Genomic DNA, 13,983 nt, shown 5'->3' with positions numbered 1-13,983 from the left:
TAGATTCTGAGAAATCAGTACCCAGAACAACCAACTCTGGCCGTAATAACGGCCTTGATACGCCTGGGCGTTGAGTCAATCAGAGCTTGGATGGCGTGTACAGGTACTGCTGCCCATGCAGCTTCAACACGATACCACAGTTCATCAAGGGTAGTTACTGGCGTATTGTGACGAGCCAATTGCTCGGCCACCATTGACCAGACGTTTTCAGTTGGTGAGAAATCTGGAGAATGTGCCGGCTAGGGCAGCAGTCGAACATTTTCTGTATCCAGAAAGGCCCGTACAGGACCTAAAACATGCGGTCATGCATTATCCTGTAGAAATGTATGGTTTCCCAGGGATCGAATGACGGGTAGAGTGACGGGTCGTAACACATCTGAAATGTAACGTCCACTGTACAAAGTGCCGTCAATGCGAACAAGAGGTGACCGAGACGTGTAACCAATGGTACTCCATACCATCACGCCGGGTGATACGCCAGTATGGCGATTACGAATACACGCTTCCAATGTGCGTTCACCGCGATGTCGCGAAACACCGATGAGACCATCATGATGCTGTAAACAGCACATGGATTCATCCGAAAAAATGACGTTTTGCCATTCGTGCACCCAGGTTCGTCATTAAGTACACCATCGCAGGTCATCCTGTCTGTGATGCAGCGTCAAGGGTAACTGTAGCCATGGTCTCCGAGCTGATAGTCCATGCTACTGCAAACGTCGTCGAACTGCTCGTGCACATCGTTGTTGTCTTGCAAACGTCCGTATCTGTTGACTCAGGGATCGAGACGTGGCTGCACGATCCGTTACAGCCATGCGGATAAGATGCCTGTCATCTCGACTGTTAGTGATACCAGGCCGTTGGGATACATCACGGGGTTCCGTATTCCTCTCCTGAACCCACAGATTCCATATTCTGTTAACAGTCATTGGTTCTCGAGCAACGCGAGCACCGATGTCGCGATACGATAGACTTCAATCGCGATAGGCAACAATCCGACCTTTAACAAAGTCAGAAACGTGATGATACGCATTTCTCCTCCTTACACGAGGCATCACAATAACGTTTTACCCAGCAACGCCGGTCAACTGCTGTTTGTGTATGAGAAATCGGTTGGAAACTTTCCTCATGTCAGCACGTTGTAGGTGTCACCACCGGCGCCAACCTTGTGTGAATGCTCTGAAAAGCTAATCATTTGCATATCACAGCATCTTCTTCCTGTCGGTTAAATTTCGCGTCTGTATCACGTCACCTTCGTGCTGTAACAATTTTAATGCCCAGTAGTGTACTATAGGCACCGAAGCAGGAAATTTCAACGATGTCCCACAACAAATTCTGCATTTTTTTTCAACCAAAATTGGCCGAGGAAAAAAAAACGGTGTTGCGGTACTTATTGAACGCTCCTCGTATATTCTTGTTGAATGACAGAATTTCCCAAAACAGAGAAACAGGGGGAACCACTTTTTTAGAATGGAAAACAATAGAACTGTGTAGTTTGCTGTTAAATACAAACCTACCAGAAGGGGAGATGCTAGTCGACCGTTTAAGAGATGTCAGGATAATTGAGTTCGGGAGTGGCTAGTATGTCATTCCTGGAGGAGTAAATAAGTAAGTGAAGAAAGGCTAGGCAGTAAGTTGAGTCTTGCGGCTAGACACCGGAAAGTCGCAAAGTATCGCAAGAAATAAAAGCACAGAATCTGTACGAGGTGTGTGTGTGGAATGACTAGGAGCGCCCCCTGCCCGACGCTGTCGTGGTGTTTGACTGGCGCGCCGCATTTGAGTGAGCGCTGCTGCACGGTGAAAGTGTTCCATTCAGCGACGGCGGCGCGCGCAGAACAAGGGGCGCAGTTAGTGCAGGCCGACTGGGCGCGCCTGCAGCGGCAGCCAATTACTGACGGCATAAGGGGCAGAGTTTCAGAGTCGGGCCCGGAGCTCACTTTCACTGCCCGGCTCGTGTTATAGCAACGGTACGGCAGTGACTAGTACACCCACACCGCAGGCGCTGGCCGTCTCTAGCCGCAGCAAACACGTGTTGCCCTGCCAATGTACAGGGTGATTAAAATACGGAAAAAAAGATTTCAGCTGTTTATCACAAACTATAGGAGATAAAAACACACTGCACATGTCACTGGATAGAGGAAGGTTCAAAGTCTTATGTTTGCACAGACTCCACACCACACACTCAACATGAGCACCGAGTAACAACACGATAGTCCGCTTCATTCCACTCACTATTCTGACCGTACCACCCTCTTGTTGCCAAAAGTTGATTTATTGACGTTTGGAGTAAGTTACTAATTTGGACGGCTGGTCACATTTTCACAGCACTTGTCCGGCTTAGATAGTGACACACTGCGGTGAATGACAGGGACAGTCAAATTCAGACAGCCAGTTCTGTTAATAATAAAAATACTCATCTTTTTTGTTGCTCTTTTTGTTGTGTATTGATGGCTTGTTATGCATTTGCTCTCTGTGGTTTATCTCTGTATAATCTTCTAGAGGATGATAGGGTTGCTGTTTCAAAAACAATGTGAAATCTGGTGGATTTTCTGCAGAGTTACATATATTTTTTCATTTATTTCACTTCACAATACAAATCAATAAAACACATAACTCGTTCTCCATCCTCGCACTTCAAAACGTACAACCGACTGCACAAAAGAACAAAGATTTGTATCTAACAACATGTAGCAAAGAAATTACTATCATATATCGATCTACTGATACAAAACAATCTTTGGAACATACATGCACAAATAAAATACAATTAACTGGCCATCTTAGCATTATGGGACCTAACATCTGAGGTCATCAGTCCCCTAGAACTTAGAACTAGTTAAACCTAACTAACCTAAGGCCATCACACACGTCCATGCCCGAGGCAGGATTCGAACCTGCGACCGTAGCAGTCGCGCGGTTCCGGACTGAAGCGCCTAGAACCGCTTGGCCACAACGGCCGGCTTTAATTACATTAAATGTTTATAAACATTGACATTTAATAATTTTCGCGTATCTATGTAGTAGGGGATGTTTGGCTTTTACGTCTTCGGTACGGTGACTTCACCTCAGCTGATCCAAGATAGGTCAATACATTTATCTCACCGTAAGCAGTTTCATTACAACACGAATCAATAGGTCCCTGTTTACTGAATCGACATCTTCAACAATTCAGCTTCGCAGCTGTTGTAGAATAGCTGCCATAGGTGCGACCAAGACTCCGTCTTTTACGTACTCCTACACAAAAAAAATCACGAGATCTGAGGGCTGGTAAAATTGGAGGCCAAAAGAAAATAATGAGATCTTTTTGTCCATCTCGTGAGTTCAACGTTTTGGTATGGTGTTTTTAAGATAAAGCCGCACCTCAAGGTATAAGTCAAACGAAGCGGCGTCATGCTTAAATAAATCATTGGAATCTTCGTGAAGTTGAGGAAACGACCTGTTTTGCAGCCTATCCAGTTATTACATTCCTGTCACAGTTTCCTCTGAAAAAACGACAGATCCATAAGCTTTGTGAACAGAAACGACACAAAACATATTCATTTCAATGTCTGTTTCACCGTAGACGACGGCGCTACATTATCAAGTGCTACTCTATCACATACATGAAACGTCGACTCGTCCGGAAAAAAGTATCCTCTGACCATAACCTGGAGAACTGAAATGCAAAATTCGTACCTTCTACTTCGGTTAATGGGACGCAATTACTCTAGGAACTGCAACTTCCAAGGCTTCGTATGCAGGGGTCGCCACACTGTTGTTCCAGGAAGACAAAGTTCCTGGCCTGCCGGCCTTGCGGACTTCCGAGGACTCCGTGTGAACGCATCTCTCATAATCTCGACATTTTCATCAGACGTGTGTGTGGCCGACCCGTGCTCTTCGCTTATCATGTGCAACCAACCTCCAAGAATTTTGTATTCCAGTCATAAATCTGCTTGTGCAGAGACGGCTTCTTGCTGAATCGATGGAGGAAAGCGCATTGCACATGAACATGGATTAACTTCGCGCAAATTTCAACGCACAAAATGATTTCTTTGTGGCGTAGTCGCCATATCAGTACAACCAAACTACAGCGTAGTTGTGTTAAAACTTTGAACCTTCCACTATCCAGAGACATGCGCAATATATTTCTATCTTTTATAGTTTGTCTGTAATAAACAACTGAAATCTGTTCTTTCTTTTTGAATCACCCTGTGTGTGTGTATTAAAACACCAACTCTACCATTTCTTCGTTTTCTTTTAGACGTTAAAACGCTCTTCACACTTCATACAATTATGGTGGTGCTAAGTGGGTCATGTGAGACTACATATCATTAGGTTCTGATGTGCAGAGCGACGTATAAAACTAACTGCACGTACGAAATATGAATCAAAGTGCAAAGGAGACTCCTTACACAACACTCGTGCGATCCACGCTAGGACATTGCTCAAGTGTGTGCGAACCGTAGCAAATTCGATTAACAGAGGATATTAAACGTAAGCAAAGAAGGGCAGCACGGATATGGGCAGATTTGTTTTGTCCTGTCCTGTTTGTCCTTTACGGAAATGCTGAAAGACCTGAAGTAACATACGCCTGAAGATTGATGCCAAACATTCCGCCAAGTGCTGATTAAAATGTTTCAACAAGGAGCATTAGATGAAGAACTTAAGAGTATACTACAACCCCTACGTATCTCTCCCGTGGGTGCCTTGGGGACAAAAGGATCACATTAATGACCAGCGCGCGCAGAGGCATGTAAGGTATCATTCTTCCTGCTGCATACGCGCATGCAAATGGGGTTTGCAGAGTATGACTGTAGACGCAGATGAAATCAGTAGATATTACAAAAATATATGTGTGTGTGGCTGGGTGGGTAGGTGAGCAGTTGTGCGTGTGTGTTATGAGTATGCGTGTATGTACGTTCCACATTTCCTCCTAAACTACTACAACCGTTTCAACCGAACTTGGTACGTATATCCCTTACCGTCGCCAACAATCGCTGTGGGCCTAAGAGCCTCGTAGTATCAAAATTCAGGAGATATGACGTCATAAACAATGAGAGGCATAAAGAGCTAACGCATCACGTATTACGTTTAAATTTATTACTTCAGTGCTACTCACGCTATTTGCAACCCTTTTTGCAGACAATATCCACATATGCCGCTAAATGTACCTACAAATTTATATGATTGTATGACTCGTAGATCAAGAGATATGACGTCACAAAGACTGATTCATGACGTTTGAATTTATTGTTTCTTGCTATTAACTCTATTCGCAACGTCTTTCGCACACAGCAAACTCATATGCAGCTGAATGTGCCTACATAAAGATATTACTGTACGAGACATGGTTCAACAGATATGACGTCATAAACACTGAGATGGAAGAAATAATATCCCGTCATGTGAGAAGTTTTAATATCTTTATTCTTTACTTAAAAATGGTTCAAATGGCACTGAGCACTATGGGACTTAACGTCTGAGGTCATCAGTCCCCTAGAACTTAAAACAACGTAAACCTAACTAACCTAAGGACATCATACACAACCATGCCCGAGGCAGGATTCGAACCTGCGACTGTAGCAGTCCCAGGGTTCCGGACTGCAGCGCCTAGAACCGCACGGCCACCGCGGCCGGCTTATTCTTTACTACTGAGACATTTCTAGAGTCGGGTCAATCAAGGGAATCATAAACACCGGGCGCTTTTTGCACCTTTCAACTGCGAAGCGCAGATGGCTGAGAACGAAATGAGATTCCGACTACAGAGCTATGAAGACGCGTTGGCACCGAGACGTTTACAAAATTGTATTGTAGACACGCGAGCAGCTGCACCCAGCATATACTCCCCAGGACCATCTCACACCGGGTCTACTGCAGGAATACGTGTATAGTTTCGTTTCTAATAGAAATTCGTCAAAATAAATGCCCGGGCAACGCAGGGTTCGTCAACTAGTTAGCAAATACTAAATTGTTGCCAGCTGATAATCATCTGAAGATCTTCGGCCGACGGTCGTTAGGATCTTTGTTTTCTTCTGATGTTTGGCCAGCACGAGAGATTCACCTTCCATTGCTGGTGGCGATCTGGATGGCGAATCCGGAATTTTATCGAATTAGTTGCGTCTCTTGCACTAAGTAGAATGTCCTTAAATTTATTCTACATTTGAATTGGTCATTAATAGATCAAAATACGTTAATTTCATGTACATCATCAACCTCTGCATACGAATTATACACGAAATTTCGGATATAGCTTGTCTCATTGTGACAATCTAAATTGAATGTAGTTTTTCTTGACTTTCGAAAAGCACCTGACTCTGTACCATACGAACACTTACTAAGAAAAGTAAAATCATATGTTGTATGTACGGGTGGTGTTGGTTTATTGAGGTCCGATCAGTCGTGAAATAGAAACTACAGTGAAAAAACGATGAAGTTTTGCTCATATGTAGTTGGACAGTGTCTCTAGTAGGCCGATAGATAGCGTCACGGTGCTCTTTTCAGTTCTGAGCGCACAATGAGGGCTTACAGATGCCTAGAAATCAGTCTCTAACGCCAAGTATGACTCTCTGCCGAGAGATTTCGACTGATTTCATGCAACCGACATTGTGTGACTGTCACGCATTTGTTTCCTCATGACAATTCTCAGACTCAAATTGTAAGAACAACGAAGATGCTTCTGCAGCGATTTCGACAGCAAGTGTTCGATCATCCAACGTACATTCCGAACTTAGCTCCCTCTGATTTTCATCTCTGCTCAAATGAACAGGTGGACATAAAGACATTTTGGCGTAGATTAGGAGCTGCAGACCAGCGCACAGAAATGGCGGAAAGTAGAGCCAGCTGCCTTCTATGACAAGGGTACTGGAAAGTTGGTACAACGCTATGACAAATGTCTAAGTCGGAACGCCAACAATGTAGAGAAGTAGCTGGAAGGTGTAGCCAACTGTTACAGATGGAGCAGATTTGATTTTCACTGTGGTTTCCATTTTGTGATCGACATGAGCTTTGGAAAAAAATGTCTCTCATAATAACCTCAGACTTTTCAGACGACAGAATTTTCTATATCGAAGCACTGTCAGAATAAAGCAGCATTCTCGAGAAGAAGATCTCTCAAGAATCTTTTAGAATACATTAATGTGAATACTAGGCATTTGCAGAAAGTGCAACCGTGCACCGTCTACATTCCAGGCCCCGCATTCGTGTCTGTGTTAGCTGCACTGCAGTTGACAGCGATTGTTGGTGTCAGAGTCCTTGATATCCTAAAGGCTGTAACTGCTGATATTTCACAACCTGACAATTAATGTTAACAAACTGTAATAAAAGATGCCCGTTTTTGATAAACCTTCAAAGCTCTGGTTACTTGAAAGGCTTAACTTTCGTAGTACGGAAGTGACAATACGAAACGCATGCCTTTAGTAGCAGATATGTCGTTTTCTGTCAGTACAGTTTTCATTACAATATACACTATGTGATCAAAACTATCCGTACTCCTGGTTGAAAATGACTTACAAGTTCGTGGCGCCCTCCATCGGTAATACTGTAATTAAGTATGGTGTTGGCCCACTCTTAGCGTTGATGACGACTTCCACTCTCGAAGGGATACGTTCAATCAGGTGCTGGAAGGTTTCTTGGGGAATGACAGCCTATTCTTCACGGGGTGTTGCACTAAGGAGAGGTATCTATGTCGGTCGGTGAGGCAAGGCACGAAGTCGGCGATCCAAAACATACCAAAGGTGTTCTATAGGATTCAGCTCAGAACTCTGTGCAGGCCAGTCCATTACAGGGATGTTATTGTCGTGTAATCATTCCGCCAGAGACCGTGCACTATAAACAGGTGCCTCATCGAGTTGAAAGATTCGATTGCCATCCCCGAATTGCTCTTCAAAAGTGGAAAACAAGAATGTGCTTAAAACATCAATGTAGACCTGTGCTGTGACAGTGCTACGCAAAACAACAAGGGGTGCAAGCCCCCTCCATGAAAAACACGATCACACCATAACACCACCGCTTTCGAATTTTACTGTTGGCACTACATACGCTGGCACATGACGTTCACCGGGCATTCGCCATACTCACACCCTGCCATCGGATCGCCATATTGTGTACCGCGATTCGTCACTCCACACAACGTTTTTCCACTATTCAATTGTCCAATGTTTACGCTCCTTACACCAAGCGAGGCGTCGTTTGGCATTTACCGGCGCGATGTGTCGTTTATGAGCAGCCGCTCGACCATTAAATCCAAGGTTTCTCACCTCCCTCCTAACTGTCGTAGTACTTGCAGTGGATCCTGATGCAATTTGGAATTCCTGTGTGATGGTATGGATAGATGTATACACATTACACATTTCGACCCTCTTCAACTGTCGGCGGTCTCTGTCAGTCAACAGACGAGGTCGGCCTGAACGCTTTTGTGTTATACGTGTCCCTTCACGTTTCCACTTCACTATCACAGCGAAAACACTGGACCTAGGGATGTTTAACAGTGTGGAAATCTCGTATACAGACGTATGACACTAGTGACACCCAATCACCTGACCGCGTTCGTATCCGTGAGTTCCACGGTGCGCCCCATTCTGCTCCCTCACGATGTCTAACGACTGCTGAGATCGCTGATATGCAGTACTTGGCAGTAGGTGCAGCAGAACGCACCAAATATGAAAAACATATGTTTGTGGTGGTGTCCGGATTCTTTTGATCACATAATTCTTACCAAAAACGAGGTGTTTTCGAGATATCTTCTATCTGCCGGTGTTCTGAAGCAAAATACAGGGTGTTTCGAAATCTTTGCATCAAACGTCTAGGGATGATAAATCAAGCCACAAGGAACGATTTAGAGACAAAAAGTTCGTTCACGCTTCCTGGTTTTTCAGTTTTGTCGGCCCTTAGTTCCTCTAAATGGAGAAAGATATTTTAGAAGTGAATCATAAATTTTAATTTTGTTGTCATTTACGCTTTCACAAGTTGTTTCCCATGAGGCGATCTACCATCCCGAGACGTCTATGGCAAAGAGTTTGAAACACTATGCACATTGACAGCACAGACGTCATAAGAACGATCAAATACAGACTTCGATTGCAAACTACGTAAACCAGTATGACGTCTCCTAAGAACTGCTCGTGCTATAGAAAGCTCTATTGCATCTCACATTCCTCTCCAGGCTACAAAAATCTAGCACGTCTGATTCTCTCATTCATGCTTGGGAATTATAGCAAGGCTTTCATCATCTCACTATAACTGGTCTGCGGCCGGTCGCGGTGGTCTAGCGGTTCTAGGCGCTCAGTCCGGAACAGCGCGACTGCTACGGTCGCAGGTTCGAATCCTGCCTCGGGCATGGATGTGTGTGATGTCCTTAGGTTAGTTAGGTTTAAGTAGTTCTAAGTTCTAGGGGACTGATGACCACAGATGTTAAGTCCCATAGTGCTCAGAGCCATTTGAACCATTTTTTTAACTGGTCTGCATATATACAGATTGCGACAGTATCGCGTACAAAAGGTACAAGAGAGCTGTGAATTGGTGGAACTGCCATTTGTATTCTGTAGATTTATGTGAAAAGATGTCCTATGTAATCGGGGGCGCTCGATGAGAGATTACAGACTTTGAACGCGGATGATAGTTGGAGGTAGACGCATGGGACATTACATTTCGTAAATAGTCAGGAAATTCAATATTCCGAGATCCACTGTGTTAAGAGTGTGCCAGATTTCAGACATTACCTATCATCACGGACGACCGAGCGGTCTAAGGCCTCCACTTACCGACCGAGAACTGCGGCGTTTGAGTAGAGTTTTCAGTGCTAGCAGAAAGCAACACTGCGTTAAATATTCGCATAAACCAATGAGGAACACATGACGAATGTAGACGTTTGGACAGTGAGGTGAATTTGGAGTTGATGAGCTATGGCAACAGACGAACGACGCGAGTGCCTTTGCTGACAGCACGAATGGCCTGCAACGCTTCTCCTGGTCTCGTGACCGTATCGGTTGGACCCTAGACGACTGGAAAACCGTGGTCTGATTTCAGTTGTGAGGGCTGATGGTAGGGTTCGAGTGTGGTGCAAATTCCACGACGTCATGGAATGAAGGTGTCAACAAGCCATTGTGCAAGCTGGTGGTAGCTCCATAACGGTGCGTGCTGTGTTTACATGGAACGGACTGGGTCTTGTGGTCCAACAGGACCGATGGCTGTCTCGAAACGGTTATATACGGCTACTTGGAGACCATCTGCAGCCATTCGAAGACTTCTTATTCCCAAACAAAAATGGAATTTTTATGGAGGAGAATGCGCCATATCACAGCACCACAACTGTTGGTGATTGTTTTGAAGAACATTCTGGACAATTCGAGCGAATCATTTGGGCAACCAGATGGCCCAAAATGAATCGCGTTGAACGTATATGGGACATAATCGAGTGGTCAGGTCGTGCACGAAATCCTGCAGCGGCAACATTTTCGAAATAATGGACGGCTATAGAGGTAGTGACGAAGAGTAGGTTGAAGCTTAAGAGATTAGTCAGCAGAACGAACAAGCAGAGAACCAGGATACGGAAGTACTAAGGAATGACGAGGTACGCTTGAAGTTCTCTAAGGCTATATACCCAGCTATAACGCATAGTTCAACAGGCAGTAGAGTTGAAGAGGAATGGAAATCTCTAGAAAGGCCAATCACAGAAGTTGGAATGAAAAACATAGGTACAGAGAAGGTAACTGCGAACAAATCATGGGTAACAGAAGAAATACTTCAGTTGGTCCATGAAAGAAGGAAGCACAAAAATTTCAGGGAAATTCAGGAACGCAGAAATACAAGTCGCTGAGGGGTGAAAGAAATAGGAAGTGCAGGGAAGCTAAGACGACATGGCTGCACGAAAGATGTGAAGAAATCGAAAATGAAATGATTGTTGGAAGGACTGATTCAGCATATAGGAAAGTCAAAACGACCACCAGTGAAACTAAGAGCAAGGGTGGTAACATTAAGAGTGCAACGGTAATTCCACTGTTCAATGCACAGGAGAGAGAGAATAGGTGGATAGAGCACATTGAAGGCCTCTATGAGGGAGAAGTTTTGTCTGATGTGATAGAAGCAGAAACAGGAGTTGATTTAGAAGAGATAGGGGATCCAGAATTAGAATCAGAATTTAAGAGAGCTTTGGAGTACTTACGATCAAATAAGGCAGAAGGGATAGATAACATTCCATCAGAATTCCTACACTCATTGGGGGAATTGGCAAAAAAAAACGACTATTCAAATTGGTGTGTAGAATATATGAGTCTGGCGGCATACCGTCTGACTTTCGGAAAAATATCATCCATACAATTCCGAAGATTGCAAGAGCTTACAAGTGCGAGAATTATCGCACAATCAGCTTAACAGCTCATGCATCCAAGTTGCTGACCAGAATAATATACAGAAGAATGAAATATAAAATTGAGGATGGGTCAGATGACGATCAGTTTGGCTTCAGGAAAGATAAAGGCCCCAGAGAGGCAATTCTGACGTTGCAGTTGATAATGGAAGCAAGAATAAAAAAAAATCAAGACATGTTCACAGGATGTATCGACCTGGAAAAACCACTCGACAATGTACATTGGTGCAAGATGTTTGAAATCTTGAGAAAAGTAGGGGTACGCCATAGGGAGAGACGGGTAATGTACAAGATATGCAAGATCCAAGAGGGAATAATAACAGTGGTCGACTAAGAACGGAGCGCTCGGATTAAAATGGGTGTAAGATAGGGATGTAGCCTTTCACCCCTAACGTTCAATTTCTATATGGAAGAAACAAGGATGGAAAGATAAGAAAGGTTCAGGAGTGGAATTAAAATTCAAGGTGAAAGGAAATATCAATGATAAGATTCACTGTTGACATTGCTATCCTGAGTGAAAGTGAAGAAGAATCATGATCTGCTGAATGGAATGAACAATCTAATGAGCACATAATATGGATTGAGAGTAAATCGAAGAACGACGAAAGTAATGAGAAGCAGCAGGAATGAGAACAGCGAAAAACTTAACATCAGGATTCATGGTCACGAAGTAGATGAAGTTAAGGAATTCTACTGCTTAGGTAGCAAAATAACGAATGAAGGACGGAGCAAGCAGGGCATCAAATGCAGACTAGTACTGGCAGGAAGGCCATTCCGCCAAGAGAAGACTACTAATATAAATATATCGGGATTAATTTGAGGAAGAAATTCCTGAGAATTTACTTTTGGAGCACAGCATGGTATGCAAGTGAAACGTGGACTGTGGGAAAACCGGAACAGAAAAGAGTCGAGGCGTTTGAGATGTGGTGCTACAGACGAATGTTGAAAATTAGGTGGATTGATAAGGTAAGGAATGAGGAGGTTCTGCGCAGAATCGGAGAGGAAAGAAATATGTGGAAAACACTGACAAGGAAAACACTGATAGGACCTCTGTTGAGACATCAGGGAATGATTTCCATGGTACTAGAGGGAGCTGTAGAGGGCAAAAAGTGTAGAGGAAGACACAGATTGGAATACATCCAGCAAATAATATAGGACGTAGGTTGCAAGTGCTACACTGAGACGAAGAGGTTGGTACGGGAGAGGAATTCGTGGCGTGTCGCGTAAAACCATTCAGAAGACTGATGACCCAAAAAAAAAAAAAAAAAAAATAAATTGTGGCAGCATGGATCAATATTTCTGCAGGGTACCTCCAATGGCTTGTCCAGTCCATGCCACGTCAAACTGCTGCACTACACTGGGCAAAAAGAAGTGCGACGTAATGCTAGGTGGTTGTTGTGTGGTCTTCAGTCCAGAGACTGGTTTGATGCAGCTCTCCATGCTACTCTATACTGTGCAAGCTTCTTCATCTCCCAGTACCTACTGCAACCTACATCCTTCTGAATCTGTTTAGTGTATTCATCTCTTGGTCTCCCTCTACGATTTTTACCCTCCGCGCTGCCATCCTATACTAAATTGGTGATCCCTTGATGCCTCAGAATATGTCCTACCAATCGATCCATTCTTCTAGTCAAGTTGTACCACAAATTTCTCTTCTCCCCAATTCTATTCAGTACCTCTAGAATTTGTAGACTTAGAGAGAAAGCTTTTGACAGTGTTGACTGGAATACTCTCTTTCAAATTCTGAAGGTGGCAGGGGTAAAATACAGGTAGGGAAAGGCCATTTACAATTTTTAGAGAACCCAGATGGCAGTTGTAAGAGTCAAGGGGCATGAAAGGGAAGCAGTGGTTGGGAAGGGAGTGAGACAGGGTTGTAGCCTATCGCCGATGTTATTCAATCTGTATATTGAGCAAGCAAAATAAAAATTCGGAGTAGGAATTAAAATCCATGGAGAAGAAATTAAAACTTTGAGGTTCGCCGATGACATTGTAATTCTGTCAGAGACAGCAAAGGACCTGGAAGAGCAGCTGAACTGAGTGGACAGTGTCTTGAAAGGAGGATATAAGATGAACATCAACGAAAGCAAAATGAGGATAATGGAATGTAGTCGAATTAAATCGGGTGATGCTGAGGGTATTAGATTAGGAAGTGAGACGATTAAAGTAGTAAATGAGTTTTTCTATTTAGGGAGCAGAATAACTAATGATGGTCAAAGTAGAGAGGATATAAAATGTAGACTGGCAATGGCAAGGGAAGCGTTTCTGAGGAAGAGAAATTTGTTAACATCGAGTATAGATTTAAGTGTCAGGAAGTCTTTTCTGAAAGTACTTATATGGAGTGTAGCCATGTATGAAAGTGAAACGTGGACGACAAATAGTTTACACAAAAAGAGAATAGAAGCTTTTGAAATGTGGTGCTACAGAAGGATGCTGAAGATCAGATGCTAGGAGGTATGCATGACTTTTTTGACCTTAGTGAATACGCAATGATTACACCATGTGACATGATAAACTCGTCCACCTCCAAGTCCACATCGGCTTTCACGTGCTGTGTGAGGTCGGGTTCAGTGCTTGCGTCCTGAGCTGCTCGGAATGTTCGTCACCGGCAACGGCCAACAGTCAGTTGAGGGCAGCGGCCAGTG

The sequence above is a fragment of the Schistocerca americana genome, chromosome 2, assembly GCF_021461395.2.
Source record: "Schistocerca americana isolate TAMUIC-IGC-003095 chromosome 2, iqSchAmer2.1, whole genome shotgun sequence".
Classification (NCBI taxonomy): Eukaryota; Metazoa; Arthropoda; class Insecta; order Orthoptera; family Acrididae; genus Schistocerca; species Schistocerca americana.
Note: the sequence above shows the minus strand (reverse complement) of the source record.